The sequence below is a fragment of the Carcharodon carcharias genome, chromosome 1, assembly GCF_017639515.1.
Source record: "Carcharodon carcharias isolate sCarCar2 chromosome 1, sCarCar2.pri, whole genome shotgun sequence".
Taxonomy (NCBI): domain Eukaryota; kingdom Metazoa; phylum Chordata; class Chondrichthyes; order Lamniformes; family Lamnidae; genus Carcharodon; species Carcharodon carcharias.
Window position 1 is genome coordinate 59,924,443 of NC_054467.1, and position 19,625 is coordinate 59,944,067.

Consider the following 19,625-nt stretch of genomic DNA (forward strand, 5'->3'; position numbering starts at 1 on the left):
CAACACAATACAGTAAAATGTTGGCCAAGACTTAGCTAAATAATAACAGCAAGTTTAATATTCTTACCATTATTAATGTGTAAATTGTCCAGCAGCCTGTGGTAAGTAAGATATATACGCAATGAATTGTGAATTCCAGCAACTTATGGGTCAAAAAATAGATTTGAGATGAAGGGTGAGGGAACAAGTCTAACTGATGGGGCATACCGTGATATGCAAATTCTGAGCCTTTCTTTCAATGAATCTGTCAGGTATTGATTTCTGCTCTGTACACTCAAAAACAAATTCAATGCAAGCACAGATTAATTACTAAGAAAAGTCAAATGTATTTTTATTGTGCATCTGCTTTTGACATAAACATTTTAAAACATTCCATACACAGTGGGATAAGAATCATATACAACACCTCAAGGCATTAAAAAAACAATGAAAGCGCATATAGTATATCAAGCATCATAACTTTCACCTTCAGAATAAACAAGAAATGTTATGAAAATATTTATTTTGACAAATATTTTTTGTTGTTGAAGCAAGACTCCTGTATGCATGGATGAATGTTACTTCAAGCTGAAGTGACACAAACACCATAACAATTAGACCCTCCCAAAAATGCAGAAAATTCCCAAGCTTTGCCCCTAATTGATCTTTCACTTGGCCATCTACGCTTGCTGTGCTGGCTGTGAAATCATCAAAAATCTGCACAAAGTTATGATAAATTATTTGGTTTAATTACTCGATAAAAGGGGGAGTACAACAAATTTCAAATCTTAAACAATTCCTCCGTGCATGGAAAGAAACCTTTGTTATTTCAGACCAGTCACAGTGAGTGCAAAGTCAATCTTCCATTTTCATGGCACGATCTATCAAAAAGAGATTCAACTAATCCTAACTTTTCAGCGGGGCACAGGAATTGGGCTCAAGTGCGATTAAGTCGTTTTCCTGTTTGACCAAATAAGAGTGGGATCTGACTTTACATAACATTATGGGATTTGATGACAAACTTCTTCAGGTCTCAATCAGATGCACAGCTTCCTGAGAATTAAGGGAAAAAAAGAAGGAAAAAAATTAGTGATAACACAATGACAAAAATAATCCGGTTAGTACAAAGTGCCGTAAGCTCTGAGGCTTTAGAAAACAGCAGACAGATATGGATTTCAACTGGGCTATACAAAGGAATGCTTTGCCTGGTAATGAAATATTGCGTTGATCAGTGAACTAACTTACAGGGATAGTCAAAGCCTTGGTTAAGTGTCTCGTCAATATCCTGCACAACTTTATGTTTGCTTCACTGCTGAGTATTTCAACTGCTTGCTCAACTCAAATTTTTACAAGTCAAATGAGTGAAAGTTGCTCAGCTGGTGCTAAATGGAGCCCTGGGTCTCGCAGATTGCTGAAGCGGGGTCACCTCTCCACTCTCCCATCGATGGTATCCCCACCGAGAAAACAAAATGTGAGTTGCATTTTACCAGGCCTATGGGCTGGGAGGCTTGAAGGCTGCTCAAATCGCGGTGAAAGGCACTGGGAGGGAAGCAAGGTCATTTTAATCAAAATGGCTTTAAAGTAACAAAGCTGTCAATGGACCAACGACAATAAAATTAAGTTCCCAACACATGAACTGTGGGAAATGTGCATTTCATACATGTCTGAACTCTGGTATATCTGTCTGGCTGGACCCCCCAAGCTCCACTTTCATTAAAGTCACATTTTAAAATTATTCGCAATGCCTCTTTTAAAGACTTTACAGTGTGGGGTAAGCAAATGTTCCAAGGTTGACACGGCACCCAATCACCAGGGAATTTTTTTTTTAAATAAGCAACAGCTTTTTAAAAAAGAAAGAAAACAAGGTGACTGCTCCGTCACAAGGTCATAGACACTTCAACACCCCTGGCTTAATTGGAAATCCTAACCACCTCAAGACAAAAACAAAGGAAACATTATGCATGTAAAATAGTGGCTTGCAAAAACAGACGGCATCAAACGAAACCTGACACGCCATGGCAACTGTGCCTCAGGATTTTAAAAAAATAAACATGTCATCATCACCTACAACATTTTAATAAATTATACACATCCTGTGATGAAATATAGAATTCTGCATGTCAAGATGGAGAATGAGGTCATAATATACAACATTAACATCTCTCAGAGATTGGCTAACATCCTGACAGGCCTTACTGGTGTGAGTGAATTAAAGTGCTGAGATTAATGTTTAGTATGTGTAGAATGGCTGCAGCGTTTATTCAAAAATGAAGACAGTTGTCGCTGAATGAAAGAGGAAGACGCAAAGAGGAAAGAACATGGAGGTGCATAGTCTGAGGCTCTGTAGGGACATTCAATGTGAGGTGAACTATTAAAAGACACGACTGCCTTTACCACGAAAATAGGTTACAGTTTAGATCAAAAGTTTTTCTGCTTAGCATGTGGTAAAAATGATCAGTGGTCCGCCTTCCTTTCAAGTATAAGGGATACCACCAAAGTACTTGCCATCTAACTAGTTCCTGAATAAGCACACTGGAAACTATGCCTTCCCACCTAACCTTAATGTCACCCCAGATGTGAGACCTAGGACTGGGACCTATGACATTAGTGAACTGTGTTATTGCAATTGCTTCTTTTGTGTCAGCAACAGATATATTTATGAGCAGTCACCAAGGGGGGATCTTTAAAATGCTGTGACCTTCCAGGCCTGTCCCACACTAAATATCCTTCTTCTTAAATGGACCTTTCTCAGACATTGACCTCTGATGGCCTGTTTCACTCCACACACCACCCCACACAACGGAACTTACAGCAAAGAAACAGACACCTGCAGAAAAATGCAGTTGGGTTTTCATCTCTCTGTCAAGTTGACCTATTGTTGATTTCAAATCATTTCAGTATGCTTACTAACTTAAATTTCAAATTAAATCTCAAAATAAAAATTGGAAGCCTTGCTGAAGGTACAGTTTGATCAGGTCAGACCTAGAACTGCTATTCAAAAGCAAATAGATTGGTCAATCTTACATTGCAGCTTGTGGGAGCTTGCTGTGCAGACAGTGGGCAGAATTTTCTGCCTGTCTGGCGGGCTGGACGGGAGCGGGCACAGGCGGGTACGCATCTAACCAGCTCCTCTGGTTAGCTGGGTATCGCCATTTTACGTGGGCCAGTTAAGGCCCGCCCGGAAGCACAGAGGTACCTCAGGGAGATTAGTTTACATGTTAAAACATTAAATAAACTCTCACATGAGCTGGGACATGTGCATTATTTTTAATAAAAATGTTTGTAAGAGTTGAAAACCTGTGAATGAGGTTCCATGAAAAATGTGAAGGTCTCCTTGGCTCTTTGCCTGCCCGTCAACCTTAAGGTTGGACAGGCAGCTCATTTAATGACGTTAATTCGCTTTTAACAAGCCTTAATAGGCCTTAGACAGTTTGGCGGGCGCGCAGCTGCCGTATTGAAAATCTAAATGATGTGGGGTGACGTCGGGACACACACCCGATGTCTCCCTGCATCGTTTTACGCCTCAGCAAGTGGGCCCTGGCCCCGCTTGTCCAACCAAAGATTCTGCCCATTAGCTGCCAGGTTTCCTACATTACAACAATGACTACACTTCAGCAACTGTATGTCATTGGCTATAAAAAGCTTTGGAATGTCCTAAGATTTAAAAAGACATTAAATAAATCCAATTCCTTCCTCCCTTTCTTTCTTTCTTTATCTATCAAAGATTAAGAACTAATATTTTATCTATCGTGATTGTAAATGACAACTGATGGAAAAGCAGTTCAGTCCGCCTCAGTTCTTTTTGATTTGCTTCTCTAAATTCCCTTTTCCATCTTGGCACTCACTCCTTTAGCTGGAACAATCTGATGGTCTGGGCCAAAGGTCACATTTGCAGTTATCAATGTTCTATGACAAGAGATGATGTTACCTTGGTAACAGTGTTGTCCTGCCCGATTTCTTTCCTTCCCTTTCCCCCCATTACGACCGTGGGCTGCTTTGCTGTGAAATGCTCCACAAGTCATGCCAACCAAGGGATCTTGCCCAATGAAGGAACATAAGATCGAGCAATGGATTGATGCTGCAATTCCCAACTGTACCCCAGTAAACCGAGAGCAGTATCGTACAGCAGCAGCACTAATGGGCAGTTACTTCAGTTAATATAAAGTGATGACTAAAGGCAGACTATAAATAAACAAGAATCAAGTTCTACAGCATACAACATGCTGTGTCCTGTCGCTGTTTGCTAAAAGCCAAACTACTTTATTTTACAGCACCCTCAGCCCTACCCTATATTTAAGTGAATACCTTTATTTAAGGTAAATGCAGACCTTCATTAACACACACAACACACATACACTTTCATTATCATAGCACTGGGTTTGAAAAAATTCTGTTTGCTTATTCCACTTTATGTTTAGTGAAAGAAATGATGTCTGTTACTATATTACAGAGTGGTATGGCTAATACACTGATGTAAACATTACTGCCCAGCCTATAGGAGGTTCAAAAGTCAGTATAAAATTGGGAAATGTTTTTCATATAGTCCTTACTCCTAAACCTTTAGGCTTCCGTTAAGGTTGGGAAGAAGGGGAATCTGCAGCAGGAAAGGCTGTGACATTCCCTGTTAGGTCTGAGGAGCACTCCAGCTTTTCCTAGCCCCACAAAGGTGTTTTCTTCACTTACCTGGAGGGCCCCACCATCCTTCCACCAGCTGCCAACCTGCCCCAGCCTGGTGGTAAAGCCATGGTGATCTTCCAGCTCCGACCCCAGTTAAAATGTCATTGGCACCCTATTGACATTCACAGGGCCCGTTTTGTACCAACATCCTGCAGAACCCTGCTGGCTAAAATTGGAAATGGGTTGCTAATGGATAAATACCATGCTCACTTTAAACTGGTCACCCATCTGATTTCGGCACAGTTAAAATTAGCCCCACAACTTGCTGTTCTCTTCGGAGACAACAGGATAAGAAAGCATGTCATTAGCTGTGAGCAATTGATAGGGCTAATAAACTGATCACTCCTGTGATCAAGAATAATTATTCTCCCTCTTGGACAAGCAAAGATCAGAGAGTCCATATGCATACAAAAAGGCTGAGCTTTCAAGTCCAAAAAACAGGCTGCTATTGTAATTTATTGGAATGTACACACTTTAACTATGTAGATATGAATAATATAACACTTAAAAACTGCTCGTCACTATATATTTGTACTTAACTGGAGGTGAAACATGTTTTAGAAATAGGTATCACTACATTACAGTGCCTTGCAGCCAGGTGAATATCATAACATTTCTTACAGTGTTTGCATACGGGACTATTTCATTGACTGTGAAGTGTTCTGGGACATGCTGTGGATGTGATCATACTGAGGCACTTTACCATGTAATTAAATGGAGTAGGACATTGACAGGATTGTTGATGTGCCTATTACATTTGATACTGTAATTTTATTATAGCTCCCACAGCTACCTCGACAACACTTCCTCACACCCTGCTTCCTTTCTCCCAGTTTCCCCACCTCTGCCGTATCTGTTCTGATGATGCTACCTTCTGGAATGACAATTCTGACGTCTTTCTTTTTCCTCAACCGAGGATTCACCTGCACTGCAGCTGACAGGACCCCAAACCGTATTCAACCACTTTCCCGCAACTTTTCCTCAACCCTTCCCATCCCTCCCAGAACTATAAAAGGGATCCCTTGTTCTCTCTTTCTGCCTCACCAGCCTCCACATTCAGAGGATCATCCTCTGTTATTTCCGCCACCTCCAGTGTGATGCTACTACCAAACCTTCGCACCCCCCACCCCTGTCAGTAATCTGAAGGGACCATTTCCTCCACGACACCCTGTTCAACTCTATCACCCCCAACACCTTGTCCCCTTCCCATGGCACTTTCCCATGCCATGCCTCCCTTTTACCTCCTCCCTCCTCACTGTCCAAGGCCTCAGACTCTCCTTCCAGGTGAATCAGTGATTTACTTGTACTTCTTTCAAATTAGTCTACTGTATTTGCTGCTCACAATGGGGTCTGCTCTACACTGGGGAGATGAAACAGGGACTGAGTGACCGCTTTGTGGAACACCTTCACTCAATCACAAGCATGACCCCAACATTTTGGTTGTTTGCCATTTTAAATCATCACATTGCTGTCATGCTCACATTTCTGTCCTCAGCCTACTGCAAATTTCCAGTGAAGCCCAAGGCAAACTCAAGGAACAGCATCTCATCTTGCGAATAAGCACTTCACAGCCTTCTGGACAATTTCAGGGGAACTGTGTCCCCCGTTTTAATTTGGGTTTTTTTTGCCAAATGCCAGTCTGTATCTTGTTCCCATGCTTTTGATTTAACAGAGTCCTTTATTCAGCCATTAACACTTATGCTGGACCAATGCTTTGTTTCTTTCCTACAACCATTACCATTCCCTTTGCATTTTGTTCAATGACATCTTTGTCATTTAATTAACCCCTCCCTGACCTCTTTTTCTCCACCTGCCCTTCTTCCTTTTATTTACATCATAAAACCTACCACATCCCTACCTCCCTTCAGTTCTGAAAAAAGAGTCATATTGGATTCGAAACGTTGGCCGGGATTTTCTGGCCCAGTCATGGTGGGATCCACTGCCGAAGATTCGGCAGCCCATCCAAACCAGACGATCCCGGCGGTGTACGGGGGTAGGAAAATCCCATCTGCTAACTCTGTTTCTCTCTCCACAGGTGTTGCCAGACTTGCAGAGTTTTTCCAGCAACTCCTGTTTTTATTACTGTAAGTTTATTACTTTGTAACTTAGTTTTGAATCATCGAACTGAAATTAAAGGGAAACTACCTCCATCAAAGAGTATTTGGCAAATCCACAGTGCATTTTACAGTGCACTGAATCATGGAAAAATTATGCAATGTGATTTCTTGCTGTGTTTGTAACAGGAAATGGAAAGTTTGACTAATAAGTGCTTTTTTTTCAGAAAGATGGCATTCCTTTAGTTTAGTTCTGGGAAAACGACATGTAGAACTTTTCTGCTTGTTTCCATTAGTTTTATGCCTAAGATTCCAGCATAATCTGGTTGGATCGGCTAAATTATCGGAAATTTAAAACATTGGTGAGTTATGTCCTAAACCATGCCCCTCTAACGCTCACATTATCCATGAACTTTTTCATTGGTTCAAGATTTAATTCACCTGTAGCAGTCCCCCAATCAGAAAACTGACCAGGTCTCCAAGTGAAAATCGCAAGATTCAGTTAATAATGTTGCTTTGGGAAGACTCTGCAAATTGTGCTCACTTGCTTAGGTGCACAGACAGGTTTTAAATCTTCTTCAGGTTGAAAAATATTAAATTTACTAAAACTGACTAGTGTACACCCATGAAATATTAAATGGTCCAATAATTTCTCAGTAATTTCTCAATTATTTTAAAGTAGATTAGTCACAGGTGGAGTGCTGGGCAGTCTTTTTAAAAATGCTTAACCTTGCTGATAAACCTGGTTTCAGCTTTATTAATAAAACTGCACCTTGTTACCACTTTTAAATGTATCAAGGAATATTTTTTAGGCGAGAAAAATGAAACAATATTGTTGCCCACTTACATGAATTCATGGGCTGGAATTTTCCGTGCCCTTTGGTGTCGGGTGTGAGAGGACAATGTGGTGGAAAGGCCAGAAATCAGTTTCATGCTGTCGTGAAGCCAGTTTGCAATCGTCTGCTCTGCCTTTCAATGGCGGGCCGCACTTCCCACCAGACGTCGGGAACATCGTTTTAATACCTCTGCATAACATTATAAGTCCTGCCTGCTGGAATCATGCCTCCACACTGGATCATCCAGGCACGTTGGTGTCATTGCACGCCAACGTGTTTCACAACTGTACATAGCGACGTGCAGCAGGCGAGCTGCACATCACTTGGGACTTTGAGGCTTGTTTGCCTACTTTGCTTTGGGCAGCGCTCGTAGTCATCAGTGCCAGGCTTCACAGGCAGCAGCACATCACTTTTAGGGAGCTCACGGACAAGTCTCTACTTACCAGCCCAGCTATAAGGCAGTGGTAGCTTTTCAACGGCTGCAGGGCAAGGTCTTGCTTGGGGAAGGGGAAGAAGAGGCCTCAGGCAAGAGAAGAGGCTGCAGGGCGAGCGCTGTACTGGGGAAGGGGAGGGTATCCCAAGAGGGCTGTGGGGACACATGTTGATCTGTACAAGTGGCCTCAAGGTGGTGAGGACTGAGGAGTTAGTCTCCAAAGGAGATGAGACCTGATGGAGATGTGAGGCTGTATGTGAAAGAGAGAGTGGTGATGTCCCTTGAGCTGACAGTGTGTGTGAGATGCCTGTGAATGTGTGATGGCCTTGTGAGTGTGAGATTAAGATGCTGAGATAGTTGCCTCACCTTGGTGGCACAGATGAGATCATTCACCCTCTTTCTGCACTGGATGGCCAACCTCTTCCGTGCAGCGTTGGCATCGACCACCACTGCCACCACCTCCCAAGCTGGGGTGGTGAGATTGCTGGACCTTCTGCGGCCAGAGCAGGGGTGGAGGACATCACGGCAGGCCTCTGAAAAGCGTTTCAGTGTCAGGTCACTGAATTCTTCCTGGCTTTCAGGGCCATGTCTTCACTGGAGCAGTCCTGGGCTGCAAGCATTGAGAACTATGTGTGGCTGCAGTTTAGACATGGCCCCTGGAGTGAGGAAACGGTGAGGTAACAGCGTGGCGGGCGATTTAGAGGTGCCCATCAGCGAGATGGCATGTTTCCTGAGGCTGCATAATTAATGAGGTGGAAAGGGGACAATACGGCGTGAAAAGCCATCATTGCGGGCGGTGGGTAAAACATCCTTTTTCCCGCCCACCACCACACTTATTGCAAATCTAGGATGATTCTGCCCATGGATAAGGCTGTGGTTTTACAAATGAATTGTAGTGGAAACTTGTCCTAGCCTAACCAACCCAATTTCAAGTCCATTTTGGATGTAATCCCCCAAGTGCTCTGAGGTAGAAACTATGGCCCGTCCTGTTTTACAATGGTGGAAATGCTGTTTTCCCTTGTGCAGCTAACAAGATATATATCGCTCGAGTCCGCTGTGTATCTCACTTTAGGAATCCTCCAGATAATTATATTCTGCTATAAAATGCTCCAAGAGGTTCTTCTAATGAGGAGCCGTATATAAAAGTGTGTTGTTACTGTTATTGAATCACGGATGATTACTGAATCTTTGGGAACATTTGTGCTTTGATGGAAATTAGCACTCAGTTCCCTAGCTGGGTTATTTTCTAATAGTCTCCATGACTGATCCTAGATTTGCAGCACTACTTTTTTGAAGTGATGTCCAGTAAATCATTTCATATCAGATTAGCATTACTGTGGATTAGTTGGACTCCGGTGGTACAATACCTTATTGTTTCACTTTCAAAATGAACCTCCCTTGGTCAGAACATATCTTTTCACACTTAGATATATTTGAGCCCCTGATAATAACAGCTATCATCGTTCAAACATAAGCATATGTAACACTTCAGTTGAAACTTAAGAATGTTATGCATGCAATTATGTTAAAAGATGTAGTTTTCTTCAACCTATCCATTCTGTTGCCAGACCCTTCTAATTTTTGGAAGTTCCCTTCTAAATCAGTTCCTGTCCTTTGTGGGTTAACAAGGTTAATTCTGGATCATCTAGTTACTTTGGTAATTTGCAATTTTTCAGCCAATGTGACTGATGTTTCAGCTGTTTCCTGAGAAATTAACATATGGGCCAGAGTTCTGAAGCAGACTAGCAGGTGATGGGGGCATAAAATCGGGTGGCACGGTCTAGGTGCTATGTCTGTCACCTACTTGCCTTCATTGGTATTTTACCAATGGCAGGGTAGGTGGCGGGAGGCCCCTGGCTTTGCAACCACAACACCCCACCCTCCTCATTGGGACCTACCTAACTGACACCAGTGAAGCTACCCCGGCTCACTTTGGAATCTGGCCTCCATTATAGCTCCTCGGGTGGGGGGGCTTTTACAGTTCCAGCAGTGGCCACCACTCCCAGCGGTGCTACTGGGGCTGGAGAGCTACTGACCATCTGATTGGCTGGCAGCTATTGGAGGCAGAGTATCCTCCCAGATAAGAACGGAAGCCACAACCTTAGCTACTTACCCATTTGACGACCGTAAAGTAAAGTCAGAGCTTCTCGGCCCTGCGGAGACAGGCTCACCCCTGACTTTTCAGGCAGGGGCAGGGCCACCCCCTCCACAAAAACCTCTGGCTATAAAGTTTTGAAATTACACTATGTATGCAATAGTATACGAATGCTTAAAACATTCATCTCAAATTTGTCTTTATTATTTCAATAAAGGTTCTCCAAAAAATAGTGAAGAGAGAACGTTTAGAAAATTTGTCAAGCATGTTGGCATCTCACAAACTCATTTCAGGGCCAAACTCATTTTCCTAAATCACCTCTATTTTCCCAAGATTGATCAAATAGATTGGACTGTGGCATAACCCCTTTTCTTTAATGAATTTTGTGGTCATCAGTATGAGGAATGTCAGTGCTGAGGAATTTAAACTCCTGAAATCCAATGTCAATATCAAGCACTCCACACAAGTGCAATGTGGGTTAGAGACAGAGTAATTCTACCTGTTAGAAGAACTTGTAATTATACAGCACCTTAGGATGTTCCATATTGAAAGTGCATTGGATGGAAACTCATGGGGAGCACTTGTTTCAATTATTTCAATTGCTGATATGTGTTCTCATGGGTTCTCTGCTCCAGGAGTACACGTTTCTACCTTTACCCTTACAAAGCAAAAAACATTGATCCTTGGGTGACACCATTTGTCACTTCCCATCAATCCAAGAATAATTCTTTTATCCAAACTTTTTGTCTCCTACCCATGTATCAATTTCTTACCTATGACACAATGTAAGCTCCAATTCTATAAACCTCAATTTAAGCTCATAGTCTATTGTGCTGAATCTTATCAAATGTTTCTACAAATCCATATATACAAAACCCATTAGTCTTTATTCATCTACCACCTCAGTAGCTTTTCAAAGAACTTTATTAGTTTGGTTAGATGTGCAGTTGTGATGACCTTTGACCCGGTAGCAATACAGTAAGGAAATTCTGAAATTTCTTTAAAATGTTTAGGGAATCTGTAATTGTTTTTAAGAACATTTGAAAGGGACTTTGCATCAAGTGTAAAGGGATCAACTGTAATTTTCCTGGAAAATAAGAAATACTGGTCCATGTAACCTGGTGACCCTTGACTTGGAAGCAGTACCAACAAGAAGAAGGTCAACATATGAAAACCAAGTGGCTGGCAGACACAAAGGAGAGATGCAGTCAAAAGGCAATCAGCACACCAATGCAGGAGCTCTTGGAGATACCATGTGAGCTGCTTAAAAAGGTTGAAATACCAGAAGGCCCTGTGAATATCTCTGAGATGCTAAAGAGCTGGGTGTTTTACCAGGGGAGGCCAAACCATGATTCAGGGTATTATTGGTTGCTTGTTTGAAAAGAAACTCTGGAAAGCTACACCAGCAGAACTGTCATGACCCGAGAGAGAGAGGATTCATAGGAGTGTTCCTTGCTGATGATAATCATGCACATGAAACTCGGGGATGAAAGTTGTTGTCAGATAGGGCTCCTGCATCTGTCCTGCATGAATAAAGAACATGTTGTGGAACTATGTAGCTACATACATGCTGAAGGGGAATGCTTGCGGTTGTGTAAGATGTATCTTTGTTGTTTTGACTACTTAACGTGAATTTACTTTTTTATTTGAGGTATATTTTGCCTGTTAATTCATGTTTAATTTGTGTAGGTTCTGATTTGTGTTAAAGTAAAAGTTACAAGTGTAATCTTATTGGTAATTTCTTCTTTTGAGAGTCATTTGGTAAATTTGGTTATTTTGGTTTACAGTTCCCCCTTAGGAATCATAACAGACTGCCTTTCACAATGCAATGCCAACTCTCACTAATCAATATATAAATATATAAAAAAATATATAAAAACAAAAAAACTGCGGATGCTGGAAATCCAAAACCAAAACAGAATTACCTGGAAAAACTCAGCAGGTCTGGCAGCATTGGCGGAGAAGAAAAGAGTTGACGTTTCGAGTCCTTATGACCCTTCGACAGAACTTGAGTTCGAGTCCAAGAAAGAGTTGAAATATAAACTGGTTTAAGATGTGTGGGGGGGGAGGGGGCGGAGAGAGAGAGAGAGAGAGAGAGAGAGAGAGAAGTGGAGGTGGGGTGTGGTTGTAGGGACAAACAAGCAGTGATAGAAGCAGATCATCAAAAGATGTCAACAACAATAATCAATGATCAATAATCAATAATCTCACTAATCAATGTTCACTTTTCAAATTTCTCATTTCATCTGTCCATGATAATGGACTCTAGCAATTTTCCATTACAGACATCAAATTGATTGGGTTTGTCCCTTTCTGCTTTTGTGAATAATGGTGTAAAACTTTCTATCTCTCAATCCTCCTCTATTGTCTCCAAATCAAATGAGCACTGGAAACCATCACCAATGCATTCCACTGTACAACTTCTGTCTAGCTCAGAGCAAGTTCTAAACACCAGAAACTTGAAGACTTCCCTTCAACAGCACAATTTGGCCAGAATTTTCCAGCCCCTCATGTCAGTGGGACCTTCAGTCCCATCAAAGTGAATGGAGATTTCAGTGCTTGCCAGTCCCACCATGAGGAGGCCGGAAAATTCCGGCCGAAGAATCATACAACATAAAAGGAGGCATAACTGCCTATTATACCTGTGACAGCTCTATGAAAGTCCCACTCCACTGTTCTTTCCCAACATCACAGCAATGTTTATCCCTTCAGGTATATATAATTTTGAAAGTTATTATTGAATCTCCTTCCATCTTTCTTTCAGGTAGTATATTGCAGGCCATAACAGCTCACTGTGTAAAATTCATCCCTGAAGCATTGATGTTCAATGAAGGCATGTCAGGAGCAGTACCAGGCATGCCTAACAATGAGGTGTCAACCTGGTGAAGTTACAATACAGGACTACTTCCATGCAAACAGCGTTATCAGCAAGTGATAGACAGAGCTAAGTGAATCCACCACCAACAGATCTGATCTATGTAGTCCTGCCACATCCAGTCATGAATGGTGGTGGACAATTAAACAACTCGCTGGAGGAGGAGGCTCTACAAATATCCCATGCTTAATTAATATTGGAGGAGCCCAGCACATCAGTGCAAAAGATAAGGCTGAAGCATTTGCAACAATCTTCAGCCAGAAGTGCCAAGTGGATGATCCACCTCAACCACCTCTGGAGGTCCCCAGCATCAAAGTGCCAGTCTTCAGCCAATTCAATTCACTCCACGTGATATCAAGAAATGTCTGAAGGCACAGGATACTACAAAAGCTATGGGCCCTGACAATATTCTGGCAATGGCACTGAAGACTTGTGCTCCAGAACTTGCTGTGCCCCTCGCCAAGCTGTTCCAGTACAGCTACAACACTGGCATCTACATGGCTATGTGGAAAATTGCCCAGATATGTCCTGTACACAAAAAGCAGGACAAATCCAACCTAGCCAATTACTGCTCCAACAGTCTGCTCTCGATTATCAGTAAAATGATGGAAGGGGTCATCAACAGTGCTATCAAACAGCACTTGCTTATCAATAACCTGTTCAGTAATGCTCTGTTCAGGTTCTGCCAGGGCTATCCAGGTCCTGACCTCATTACAGCCTTGGTTCAAACATTGACAGGAGAGCTGAACTCCAGAGGTGAGGTGAGAGTGACTGTCCTTGACATCAAGGCAGTATTTGACCAAGTGTGGCATCAAGGAGCCCTAGCAAAACTGGAGTCAATGGAAATGAGGGGAAAAACTCCCCATTGATTGGAATCATAACTAGCACAAAGGAAGATGGTTATGGTTGTTGGAGGTCAATCATCTCAATTCCAGGACATCACTGCAGGAATTCCTCAGGGTAGTGTCCTAGGCTCAACCATCTTCAGCTGCTTCATTAATGACCTTCCTTCCATCATAAGGTCAGAAGTGGGGATGTTCGCTGATGATTACAGTGTTCAGCACCATTCATGATCCCTCAGATGCTGAAGCAGTTCATGTACAAATGCAGCAAGACCTGGACAATACCCAGGCTTGGGCTGACAAGTGGCAAATAACATTTGTGTCACACAAGTGCCAGGAAATGACCATCTCCAACAAAACAGAATCTAACCATAATCCCCCACTATCAACATCCTGGCGGTTACCATTGATCAGAAACTGAACTGGGCTAGCCATATAAATACTGTGGCTGCAAGAGCAGGTCAGAGGCTAGGAATCCTGCAGCAAGTGACTCACCTCCTGATTCTCCAAACCCTGTCTACCATCTAAAAGAAACAAGTCTGGGATGTGATGGAAAACTCTCCATTTGCCTGGATGAGTGCAGCTCCAGCAACACTGAAGAAGCTTCACGCCATCTAGGACAAAGCGTCCCACTTGATTGGTACGCCTTCCACAAACATTCACTCCCCCCACCACCAATGCACAGTAGCAGCAGTGTTTACCATCTACAAGATGCCCTACAGGAACTTACCAAGGTTCCTGAGGCAGCGCCTTCCAAACCCACAACCACTACCATCTAGAAGGACAAGGGCAGCAGATAGATGGGAACACCACCACCTGGAAGTTCCCCTCCAAGTCACTCACCATCCTGACTTGGAAATATATCGCCGTTCCTTCACTGTCGCTGCGTTACAGTCCTAGAACTCCCTCCCTAACATCACTGTGGGTCTACCTGTGCCACGTGGACTGCAATGGTTCAAGAGGGCAGTTCACCACCACTTTCTCAAGGGCAACTAAGGATGGGAAATAAATTCTGGTCCAGACAGTGACGCCCACATCCCATGAAGAAATTTAAAAATCTAATCTGCTTCACTCTAAATTTCTGGATTTCTTTTTTTTAAAATTGCATCAGTTTAATTTAACCTTGCATCTTTAATAAAGTGTGATGGCTGGATTTGGCATAAGTAAGTGAGCTGTGAATCTTATTTATATTTACGAATATGCATTATAAAGCAGTAATGTAGATCCTCAGAGACTCACAAAACTTCCAGCAGGGTCCAGAATTTTCATGCAAGTCTCACACTGCTTAGTTGTCATCTCACAAACTCACTTTGGGGGAGGTGGTGGCATAGTGTCATTGTCACTGGACTAGCATTCCACAGACCCAGGGTAATCCTCTGGGGACTTAGGATCAAATCCCACCTGGCAAACGGTGAAATTTGAATTCAATAAAACTCTGGAATTAAAAGTCTGATGATGACCCCAAAACCATTGTTGATTGTTGTAAAAACCCATTTGGTTCACTAATGTCCTTCAGGGAGGGAAATCTGCTGTCCTTACCTATTTTGAGACTTCAGACTCACAGCAATGTGGTTGACTCTTAAAAGCCCTCTGAACAAGGGCAATTAGGGATGGACAATAATTGCTGGCCTAGCCAGAGACGTCCACATCCCGTGAACAAATAGAAAAAAAGCTAACATTTTACACAGGACCATTTGTTTTTGGAATGATCACACCTTTCCTGAATCTTGGTACTCAGTGACTGTCTCTGGTTGATTAGTGGTAACCCATTGAAATCAAATGAGTCACTGCTGTTCATATTATCTGCAGTGACAGTGATGTCCAATAGGAAGATTGAAAATAGGTGTTCAAACTTTCACAACATCCACCTTGTGCAAGATGTTTTGAGAAGGAGAACAGCTCTTCTCAACTCATGGAAGGAAAACAACAAAAGAAGAAACTTGGATGAAGGGATTTGGAAGAGTGCATATTGTGAAGAAATCTCACTTGTAGAGAAAAGAAGAACCTATTAGTGTTAGCCTTCAGACAAAGAAGCCATTTCATTGAAAGCCTGATGTGAGACCTTTAAAAAGAGTCTAAAAACTGATTTTCCACAGAGAAAGGAAGAAGGATGTGTTTAGCAAGGATATCAGGCTAAGTAGAAAATGAGATTTGTTTGAAGTCAGCAAGTTTATTGGTAAATTGTAGGCTTTGTTTGGGTTTTGAAATGTAATCATTGCTACATATCCTATCTGGCTTGCTGTAGTCATGTGACCTCTGCCACGAGGCACAGGGCTGGGGCAAGCCATGTTACAATCAGCTCGGTAAAAACATTACACAAGAAATGCAGTGGTCTTTGAACTCATAACTGGGACAGGATGTTTCTCTTGTCGGGTGGCTTGGCAGTGGTGGGTGGGGGCATTTGGGAAGCCGACCACTGCCTGTGATCGGGGTCAGACTGTGGTTTCACACTGGCGGGCCAATTAAGGCCTGCCCAGTGTGAAACACGAGCAGCAGTGCTCAGCTCAGGAGGGTGAGCGTGAAATTCGCACATGTACACAGATGCATGCTGGAAAAGCTCACTGAAGGAAAGAGCTGCCTCAGAGAGATGAACAATTTAAAACATTAAAAATAAATATTTAAAAAATATGATAAAATAATATTTTATGGAGTCACATGAGGGGACATATTTTATAATATTTTTAAAATATTTATTTTTAATGTTTTAAACTGTTCATCTCCCTGAGGCAACTCCTTATGTGACTCTGTCACATGAGCAGGAACATGTTATAAATGAAATGTTAAAATTTAAATTTAATTTTTAATAGTTGTTGGAAAACTCATCCTGCCCGTCGATGACTTTTCCAAGAAAGTGCAAAGGCTGTTAGGCCTTTCCGCCTGTCCGCCAACTGTAAGGTTGGACGGGCAGTGAAAAATTAATTTAAATTACCTTTTTAATGGCCTTAATAGGCCTTTTAATTGTTGCCGGGGGCGTTGCTGAATCCGGCGCATGCCCACCGACCAAAATATCGCGCAAGTGCGCGATGACATCAGGATGCTCGCCTGATGTCATCGCCATCATTTTACGTTTGGTCAAATCAGGTGCATGCCTGCCCAATGAGCGGAAAATTCTCCCCATAATGTCAGAAGCGGAGCTGAGATTGAGTTTTAAAAAGCTGGAAAAGCTTCAGAGAAATCGCAACTACTAAAAAAGAAACACAAAAATATTCAGAGCTGCTGAAAACTGCTGAAAAAAGTCACTGACAAGGAAAAGCAAACACAAGATGAAGGCTGCAAGAAAATCATTGCATGAGTCAAAAAAAAGCTGTAAATTTTTGTCTCCCCACTCCTGTCGAAATGAAAGGCAATATGCAGCACGATTGGCCTTTTTTCCACTTGCAATGGCAGAACTATGAGATTACAACAGATTTAATTAACAAGCTGGAGCTAATGCGAATAGCAACACTTTTAACACTGCTGGGGAGAGACTGTTACAAATTGTATTCCACCCTAAATCTCTCAGAAGAGCAGAAAAACTGATGACAGAGATCTTGAAGTCCTTGAAGGCACACCTTGAACACCAAGTGAATGTAACTTATGAACAGTATGTATTCAACATCAGTACTCAAGATGAAAAAGAGCACATTGATCACCATGTGACTGCAGTAACACAGCTCACAGAATCTTGTGAATTTACGCAGCTAAAAGAGGACCTTATTAAAGATAGGATTGTCTTAGGCACAAGAAATTCTGCAGTAAGAGAAAGTCTACTGAGAGAAGAGGAACTTGCTCTCAAGAAAGTGGTACACATGTGCAGAAGTGTGGAGGTTGTAAGGCCTCAGCTAGTGCACATGTATGGCAGAACAGATCAGGAGTTACATTATGCTGATAGACATTCTGGGCTGAAAGAGCAGAATAATCATGGAAAAAGGGCAGGATGCAAATACTGTGGAGGATATCATACGAAGGAAAAGAAGGAATGTCCAGCATGGGGAAAGCAGTGTTTTAACTGCAAGAAACTAAATCATTTCACACACAAGTGTTTTGCCAGAAAGAAGCAATACAAGCCGATACAGATGGCCACTGAAGAGATAAGAGCAGAAGATTCTGACGAATCATTATACACGATACAACAGGTTGGTTCCGTCATGTCTATAGGTTTGTGTCTCTTAGAATGATGACTGCAGGAGATTATCAAGTGACAATGAAGTGTCAGATAGACATCATGCAACTTCATTTATCAATGAAATGTTAAAATTTTTATTTCATTTTTAATAGCTGTTGGAAAACTCATCCTGCCCATGGATGATGTTTCACAGACCTGTGTGAAGTGGCTCAATGCGGCAATCTGAAAATGAAGCCCTTGAAAGTAAGGTTGAAGCTATATTATGGCATATACACATACTGCAAGGACAAATTAGTCTGAGATCCTAATGCAATGGCAAGAATGAAGATCTGGAGCGCCAGATCATAGACAGTATACAAACGCCACTAATCTCAGCTGGAGCAAGTCTAAAGCTTGGACAGGTAATCATAAATGTACCACAAGAGATTTACAACAGATCACAGTGTACTAAGCCACTGACCACTTAATAGACCCAAGAGGAGTTCAAAGATATGTTTACAGCATTTGGATGCCTATTTGGTGAATATCACCTTGATGTAGTTAAGAGTGCAAGACCAATAGAGCATCTACCGAGAAAAGTTCCAGCTGCCCTCAAGTCAAGCCTAAAAAATAAGAGCTGTGAGAAAAGGGAGCGATCATGAAAGTAACAACTTCTATGGCCTGGACTAACAGCATGGTAGCAGTGAAACAACCTGGAAAGCTGAGAGTATGCATAGACCCAAAAGATCTAAATAAAGCTTTAAAGAGATTCCATACCAACCTTCAAAGGAATTTTGCCACAACTTGCCAAGGCAAAGATTTGAAGGATGGTTGCTGGCAAGTGAAGCCAGTTGAAAGCAGCAGCTTTCTAACTACATTCTGGACACCATTCAGGAGAAACAGATGGTTGCGCATGCTGTTTGGCATTTCCACAGCCCCAGAAGAGTATCAAGGCAGACAGCATGTGATAGTCAGTGCTCTTTCCAGAGTGGAAGCCATAGTGGATGATCTAATAGTCTATGGATGTGGAGACACAATGGAAGAAGCTATAGCTGACCATGATCAGAATCTAGTGCGAGTGCTAGAGAGAGCTTGCGAGATGAACCTAAAGAAGAGCAAGAAAAAATTGCAATTGAAGATGCCTGAAGGCAAGTACATAGGTCATGACAGCAAAAGCTCTTCGCCCAGATCCTGACAAGGTGAGAGCTATAGCAGTCTTGCAGCAACCAACAGATATGAGAGCAGTGCAACGATTGTTGGATTCATGAACTACCTAGCAAAAATTTTGCCTCATTTATCGTCAGAGTGTGAATCATTATGCAAGCTCACTGCCAAGGATGCGCAGTGGTATTGGGGCATAGTACAAGAAGCAGAGTCAAACAACCATTGACGACAATGCCAGTGCTGGAGTACTGTGATGATGAAGTCACCTTGTAATGTGACGCCAGTGAGACAGATCTTGGAGCAACCCTAATGCAGCATGGATAACCAGTCACATTTGCATCTAGGGCATTAACGCAAACTGAATGACACTATGCTCAGATTGAGAAAGACCGCCTGGCTATTATTTTTGTTTGTGAGCATTTTCATCAATAATTTCTTGGAAGAGACAAAGTAACAGTGGAGTCTGATCACAAGCCATTTCAAAGCATTTTTCTCAAGCCGCCACTAACTGCTCCAAAGTGACTGCAAAAAATGTTACACTGTTTACAGAGGTATCATCTGGACATGACATATAAGCAAGGGAAAC

At 42.2% G+C, this 19,625-nt stretch overlaps 1 protein-coding gene across 1 annotated transcript in view; it reads right to left on the reverse strand.

Annotated features, from left to right (window-relative positions):
* Window positions 1-306: 306 nt before the first annotated feature.
* LOC121280220 overlaps window positions 307-19,625 on the reverse strand; it is a 365,957-nt gene continuing 346,638 nt past the window's right edge. Inside the window, exon 7 of the mRNA XM_041191985.1 lies at window positions 307-1,032. The gene's annotated coding sequence lies outside the window, so the exon portion shown is untranslated. The remainder of the gene's footprint in view (window positions 1,033-19,625) is intronic.